A 7,304-nucleotide genomic window follows, 5' to 3' on the forward strand; every position below is an offset into this window, starting at 1 on the left:
CTGGTGCGGTCTTTTTAGTCGAGTTCGGAAGTTGGGGTCGATGTCCTGATCGGAGGTGCAAGCTACACAGGTGTGGGAATCGGACAAATAGCTTATATAGGGGAGGTGTATGCTTCGTTGGGTCGACTCCCCGGGTTGAGCGCACCGCGCCAACCTCAAAGACCCTACGGTATGGATGAAGTCGGAAGTTGGGTCCGATGACCGATTCGATATGTAGGCATACTCGCGAGGTCGGAATTTGGGTCCGATGACCTGCCACGTGCAGGAAGGCGAATGTTGGCACTGTGCGTTGCAAGGTGCGCACCAAGGCGCTGGTTCGGTCGTTGGAGGCGAGTTCGGAAGTTGGGGTCGATGTCTTGATCGGAGGTGCAAACTACACAGGTGTGGGAATCGGACAAATAGCTTATATAGGGGAGGTGTATGCTTCGTTGGGTCGACTCCCCGGGTTGAGCGCACCGCGCCAACCTCAAAGACCCTACGGTATGGATGAAGTCGGAAGTTGGGTCCGATGACCGATTCGATATGTAGGCATACTCGCGAGGTCGGAATTTGGGTCCGATGACCTGCCATGTGCAGGAAGGCGAATGTTGGGACTGTGCGTCGCAAGGTGCGCACCAAGGCGCTGGTGCCGTCGTTGCAGTCGAGTTCGGAAGTTGGGGTCGATGTCCTGGTCAGAGGTGCAAACTACACAGGTGTGGGAATCGGACAAATAGCTTATATAGGGGAGGTGTATGCTTCGATGGGTCGACTCCCTGGGTTGAGCGCACCGCGCCAACCTCAAAGACCCTACAGTATGGATGAAGTCGGAAGTTGGGTCCGATGACCGATTCGATACGTAGGCATATTGGCGAGGTCTGAATTTGTGTCCGATGACCTGCCATGCGCAGGAAGGCGGAATTTGGGTCCGATGACCGAGTTGATGGCGTGCCATGCGCAGAAAGGCGGAATTTGGGTCCGATGACCGAGTTGATGTTGATGGCCCGCCATGCACAGGAAGGCGGAATTTGGGTCCGATGACCGATTTGAAGGCGTGCCATACGCAAAAAGGCGGAGTTTGGGTCCGATGACCGAGTTGATATTGATGGCCCGCCATGCGCAGGAAGGCGGAATTTGGGTCCGATGACCTGACATACGCATGGAGTCCGACTCGGGGGCCGATGTTCGATTCGATGACTTGCATTGTGGGTAAAGTCGGAAGTTGTGGTCTTTGACCCGATTCGATGACCAGACTTCGGCTGCTTGAGAATCGGACAAATAACTTATATAGGGGAGGTAGTGTTCTCGAGCATCCTCCCCCCGTGCCCGTTTATGTCGATTGATGCTGGTGCTCGACTGGTTGGAGCGCTCGGATGCAAAAATCTTGCACCAGGATTTATCGATTGTGATGGACACGGCAAGTCTCCTGATTGCTATGCAGGAGCTCATCGTGAATCTCTATGCGGCCTTGGTATGGACTCGACCTGCGGAATGGTTCGGCAATGGTAGTCGCTCCAACACGTCCTTGCAATGGCCACAGAGGTGATTCGACTAGAGCTCCAGTCTAGCTTTTGGGTTGCTTGGCGGACTGGTATAGCCGCGATCGAGTTCCGGCCATGAACGTTTTAGATAGCTCTTGGGCTTTCTGGGACGGAAGTCGGAAGTTTGGGCTGTTGTCCGATTTGATGACCATTCTTCGGATGTGTGAGAATCGGACAAATAACTTATATAGGGGACTGTGTTGTCTCACGCAGCCCCCTCCGTGCCCCTCTATCTCGACCGATGTTGGTGCTTGAAAGGGTTGGGATCGCTCGGATTTATAAACGTGCACCACCATTTGTCGAGTGTGAGGGACGCGGCAGGTCTCCTAAATGCTATGCGGGCGCTCTCTGAGAATCTCTATCCGGCCTCGACACAGACTAGTCTTGCTGAATGGTTTGGCACTGGTAGTCGATCCAACACGTCGTTGTTGTGGCCGCCTAGGCGATTCGATTCGAGCCCCCGTCTAGCTTTTGGGTTGCTTGGCGGATTTTGCCCTATCCGCAAGTGAGCTCGGTCCCTAAACGTTCGAGAAACCCGATTGCTATGCGCCGACTCTCTTTCTTGCGAGCCTCCATCTAGCTTTTGGGTCTCTACGGAACGGAAGTCGGAATCTGGGACCGTTGTTTGATTCGACGAGGCAGACTACGGTTGTGCGAGAATCGGACAAATAACTTATATAGGGGAGGTGTTGACTGGAGCATTCTCCCCCGTGCCCCTCTAACTCGACCAATGCTGGCGCTCGAACGGTGGTAGCGCTCGGATTTTCATTGAGCGCCAGCATTGGTCGATTTAGAGGGGCATGCGAGATTCCCGAATGCTATGCGAGGGCTCTAACGGAAATGTCTATTGGTTTCGGTATGGATGCAATTGCGAGTGGTTCGGCAAAGGTAGTCGTTCCGATGCGTCCATGTCGTGGCCAAATCGATAATTCGATTTGAGCCCTCGTATAGCATTTGGGTCTCTCGATGTGATTCCGCATTCCAGTCCCTTTGGGCACTGCTTGAGCCGCATCCCAGGGGGTTCCCTTCCCAATAATCTGCCTCGCAACCCGATTGCTATGCGGTGAGGCTCCTCGGCCGCCTCGGAACTATCTGTGTATCAGACGCATCGCGGGATAAGGGGTTGGCAACGGTAGTCGCCCCAAGCGCGTCCGATGCTTGGACCATTCCGAGGCGGCCCTGAAGCCTCTTCCGTCTAGCCGTTGGGTCCTTCTCGCCGCATCCCTCGCCTCGCACCCCGATTGCTATGCGGTGAGGCTCCTCGGCCGCCTCGGAACTATCTGTGTATCGGACGCGTCGCGGGATAAGGGGTTGTCACTGGTAGTCGCCCCAAGCGCGTCCGATGCTTGGACCATTCCGAGGCGGCCCTGAAGCCTCTTCCGTCTAGCCGTTGGGTCCTTCTCGCCGCATCCCTCGCCTCGCACCCCGATTGCTATGCGGTGAGGCTCCTCGGCCGCCTCGGAACTATCTGTGTATCGGACGCGTCGCGGGATAAGGGGTTGTCATTGGTAGTCGCCCCAAGCGCGTCCGATGCTTGGACCATTCCGAGGCGGCCCTGAAGCCTCTTCCGTCTAGCCGTTGGGTCCTTCTCGCCGCATCCCTCGCCTCGCACCCCGATTGCTATGCGGTGAGGCTCCTCGGCCGCCTTGGAACTATCTGTGTATCGGACGCGTCGCGGGATAAGGGGTTGTCACTGGTAGTCGCCCCAAGCGCGTCCGATGCTTAGACCATTCCGAGGCGGACCCGAAGCCTCTTCCGTCTAGCCGTTGGGTCCTTCTCGCCGCATCCTTCGCCTCGCACCCCGATTGCTATGCGGTGAGGCTCCTCGGCCGCCTCGGAACTATCTGTGTATCGGACGCGTCGCGGGATAAGGGGTTGTCACTGGTAGTCGCCCCAAGCGCGTCCGATGCTTGGACCATTCCGAGGCGGACCCGAAGCCTCTTCCGTCTAGCCGTTGGGTCCTTCTCGCCGCATCCCTCGCCTCGCACCCCGATTGCTATGCGGTGAGGCTCCTCGGCCGCCTTGGAACTATCTGTGTATCGGACGCGTCGCGGGATAAGGGGTTGTCACTGGTAGTCGCCCCAAGCGCGTCCGATGCTTGGACCATTCCGAGGCGGACCCGAAGCCTCTTCCGTCTAGCCGTTGGGTCCTTCTCGCCGCATCCCTCGCCTCGCACCCCGATTGCTATGCGGTGAGGCTCCTCGGCCGCCTTGGAACTATCTGTGTATCGGACGCGTCGCGGGATAAGGGGTTGTCACTGGTAGTCGCCCCAAGCGCGTCCGATGCTTGGACCATTCCGAGGCGGACCCGAAGCCTCTTCCGTCTAGCCGTTGGGTCCTTCTCGCCGCATCCCTCGCCTCGCACCCCGATTGCTATGCGGTGAGGCTCCTCGGCCGCCTTGGAACTATCTGTGTATCGGACGCGTCGCGGGATAAGGGGTTGTCACTGGTAGTCGCCCCAAGCGCGTCCGATGCTTGGACCATTCCGAGGCGGCCCCGAAGCCTCTTCCGTGTAGCCGTTGGGTCCTTCTCGCCGCATCCCTCGCCTCGCACCCCGATTGCTATGCGGTGAGGCTCCTCGGCCGCCTTGGAACTATCTGTGTATCGGACGCGTCGCGGGATAAGGGGTTGTCACTGGTAGTCGCCCCAAGCGCGTCCGATGCTTGGACCATTCCGAGGCGGCCCCGAAGCCTCTTCCGTGTAGCCGTTGGGTCCTTCTCGCCGCATCCCTCGCCTCGCACCCCGATTGCTATGCGGTGAGGCTCCTCGGCCGCCTTGGAACTATCTGTGTATCGGACGCGTCGCGGGATAAGGGGTTGTCACTGGTAGTCGCCCCAAGCGCGTCCGATGCTTGGACCATTCCGAGGCGGACCTGAAGCCTCTTCCCTCTAGCCGTTGGGGCTTTCTCGCCGCATCCCTCGCCTCGCACCCTGATTGCTATGCTGTGAGGCTCCTCGGCCGCCTTGGAACTATCTGTGTATCGGACGCATCGCGGGATAAGGGGTTGGCAGTGGTAGTCGCCCCAAGCGCATCCGATGCTTGGACCATTCCGAGGCGGCCCTGCAGCCTCTTCCGTCTAGCCGTTGGGGCCATCTCGCCGCATCCCCCACCTCGCACCACGATTGCTATGCGGTGAGGCTCCTTGGCCGCCTCGGAACTATCTGTGTATCGGACGCATCGCGGGATAAGGGGTTGTCACTGGTAGTCGCCCCAAGCGCGTCCGATGCTTGGACTATTCCGAGGCGGCCCTGCAGCCTCTTCCGTCTAGCCGTTGGGGCCATCTCGCTGCATCCCCCACCTCCTCGGCCGCCTCGGAACTATCTGTGTATCGGACGCATCGCGGGATAAGGGGTTGGCAGTGGTAGTCGCCCCAAGCGCGTCCGATGCTTGGACTATTCCGAGGCAGCCCTGCAGCCTCTTCCGTCTAGCCTTTGGGGCCATCTCGCCGCATCCCTCGCCTCGCACCCCGATTGCTATGCGGTGAGGCTCCTCGGCCGCCTGGGAACTATCTTCGTATCGGACGCATCGCGGGATAAGGGGTTGTCACTGGTAGTCGCCCCAAGCGCGTCCGATGCTTGGACTATTCCGAGGCGGCCCTGTGGCCTCTTCCGTCTAGCCGTTGGGGCCATCTCGCCGCATCCCCCACCTCGCACCCCGATTGCTATGCGGTGAGGCTCTTCGGCCGCCTTGGAACTATCTTCGTATCGGACGCATTGCGGGATAAGGGGTTGTCACTGGTAGTGGCCCCAAGCGCGTCCGATGCTTGGACTATTCCGAGGCGGCCCTGCAGCCTCTTCCGTCTAGCCGTTGGGGCCATCTCGCCGCATCCCCCACCTCGCACCCCGATTGCTATGCGGTGAGGCTCCTCGGCCGCCTTGGAACTATCTTCGTATCGGACGCATCGCGGGATAAGGGGTTGTCACTGGTAGTCGCCCCAAGCGCGTCCGATGCTTGGACTATTCCGACGCGGCCCTGTGGCCTCTTCCGTCTAGCCGTTGGGGCCATCTCGCCGCATCCCCCACCTCGCACCCCGATTGCTATGCGGTGAGGCTCCTCGGCCGCCTTGGAACCATCTTCGTATCGGACGCATCGCGGGATAGGGGGCTGTCACTGGTAGTCGCCCCAAGCGTGTCCGATGCTTGGACCATTCCTAGGCGGCCCTGAAGCCTCTTCCGTCTAGCCGTTGGGGCCTTCCCGCCCCATCCCTCGCCTCGCACCCCCGATTGCTATGCGGTGAGGCTCCTCGGCCGCCTTGGAACCATCTGTGTATCGGACGCATCGCGGGATAAGGGGTTGGCACTGGCAGTCGCCCCAAGCGCGTCCGATGCTTGGACCATTCCGAGGTGGCCCTGAAGCCTCTTCCGTCTAGCCGTTGGGGCCTTCCCGCCCCATCCCTCGCCTCGCACCCCGATTGATATGCGGTGAGGCTCCTCGGCCGCCTTGGAACTATCTGTGTATCGGACGCATCGCGGGATAAGGGGTTGGCACTGGTAGTCGTCCCAATCGCATCCGATGCTTGGACCATTCCGAGGCGGCCCTGCAGCCTCTTCCGTTTAGCCGTCGGGGCCTTCCCGCCGCATCCCTCGCCTCGCATCCCGATTCCTATGCGGTGAGTCTTCTCGGCCGCCGCGGAACTATACCTGTTATTGCTACTGCATCCTTCGGCTGGTAACCTCCTCTGCCGCCTTGGAACGTTCTCTTTGTCGGACGCGTCGCGGGATAAGGGGTTGGCACTGGTAGTCGCCCCAAGCGCGCCCGATGCATAGACCGCTCCGAGTCGACCTTGCTTTCAGCCTCTCACATGCATAGACCTCTCTGAGTCGACCCTGCAGCCTCTCACGTTTAGCCTTTGGAATCTCGCCTCACAACATGATTGCTATCCTTGATGCATCCCTTGCCTCGAGCCCTGATTGCTTTCTTGGCTGCATCCCTCCTCTCCTCACAGCCCGGTTGTCATCACTGCTTCATCCGTCGCTTCATGCATTCTGGCTGCTGGGCCCTTCCCACCGCACACCTCGATTGCTATCTCTTCTGCATCACACACCCCGATTGCTATCTCTGCTACATCCCTCGGCTCTCACTTCTGCATCCTTCGCCTCACACCTCGATTGCTATCAATGCTGCATCCGTAACCTCACACCCCGATTGCTATGCGGGGAGGCTCCTTGGCCGCCTTGGAAATTTCTGTGTGTCGGACGCACCGCGGGATAAGGGGTTGGCACTGGTAGTCGCCCCAAGTGCGCCCGATTCTTAGACCGCTTCGAGGTGACCTCGTAGCCTCTTTCGTCCAGGCTTCCTGCCTTCAACGCCCTTTTTACACCTCGATTGCTATGCGCGGGCTCGTTGGCGTCTATCACCTCTCTGCGAAGAGTGGCACGATGATTGTTGGGGTAAATCGTAGCAGTCCGATCTCTGGCCTTGGGCCATTGTGAGGGCTGATCGATTTCCTGTGCGCATCTCGTGTTCGCCCAGTAACAGACTCGACGACTTGTAATCGGTCTTGTTCCCGATTGTTCCTGGAGGTAGTCTTCGGAACTCTTGGATTTGACCTGTCACTCGAACTGTCCTCTTCCGAGGATGCTTGTGTGTGTGTGCTTGTGCCATTTCCTTGGCGGTATTAACGAGATATTAAAGAGCGGAGTGAGCGCCTCGCCCAGCTATGTTTGGGGCTCTCACTCCCTTACCCGGTGTGCGACCGCTTTGCACGTAGGTTGCGGAGCATCGCGACTCTTTCGATGTTTGGCGGTTGTCTTCCGGTGATGCGTTGGTCCCGAAGTGCACGTTACTA

The sequence above is a fragment of the Cryptomeria japonica genome, unplaced genomic scaffold (genome assembly GCF_030272615.1).
Source record: "Cryptomeria japonica unplaced genomic scaffold, Sugi_1.0 HiC_scaffold_184, whole genome shotgun sequence".
Classification (NCBI taxonomy): domain Eukaryota; kingdom Viridiplantae; phylum Streptophyta; class Pinopsida; order Cupressales; family Cupressaceae; genus Cryptomeria; species Cryptomeria japonica.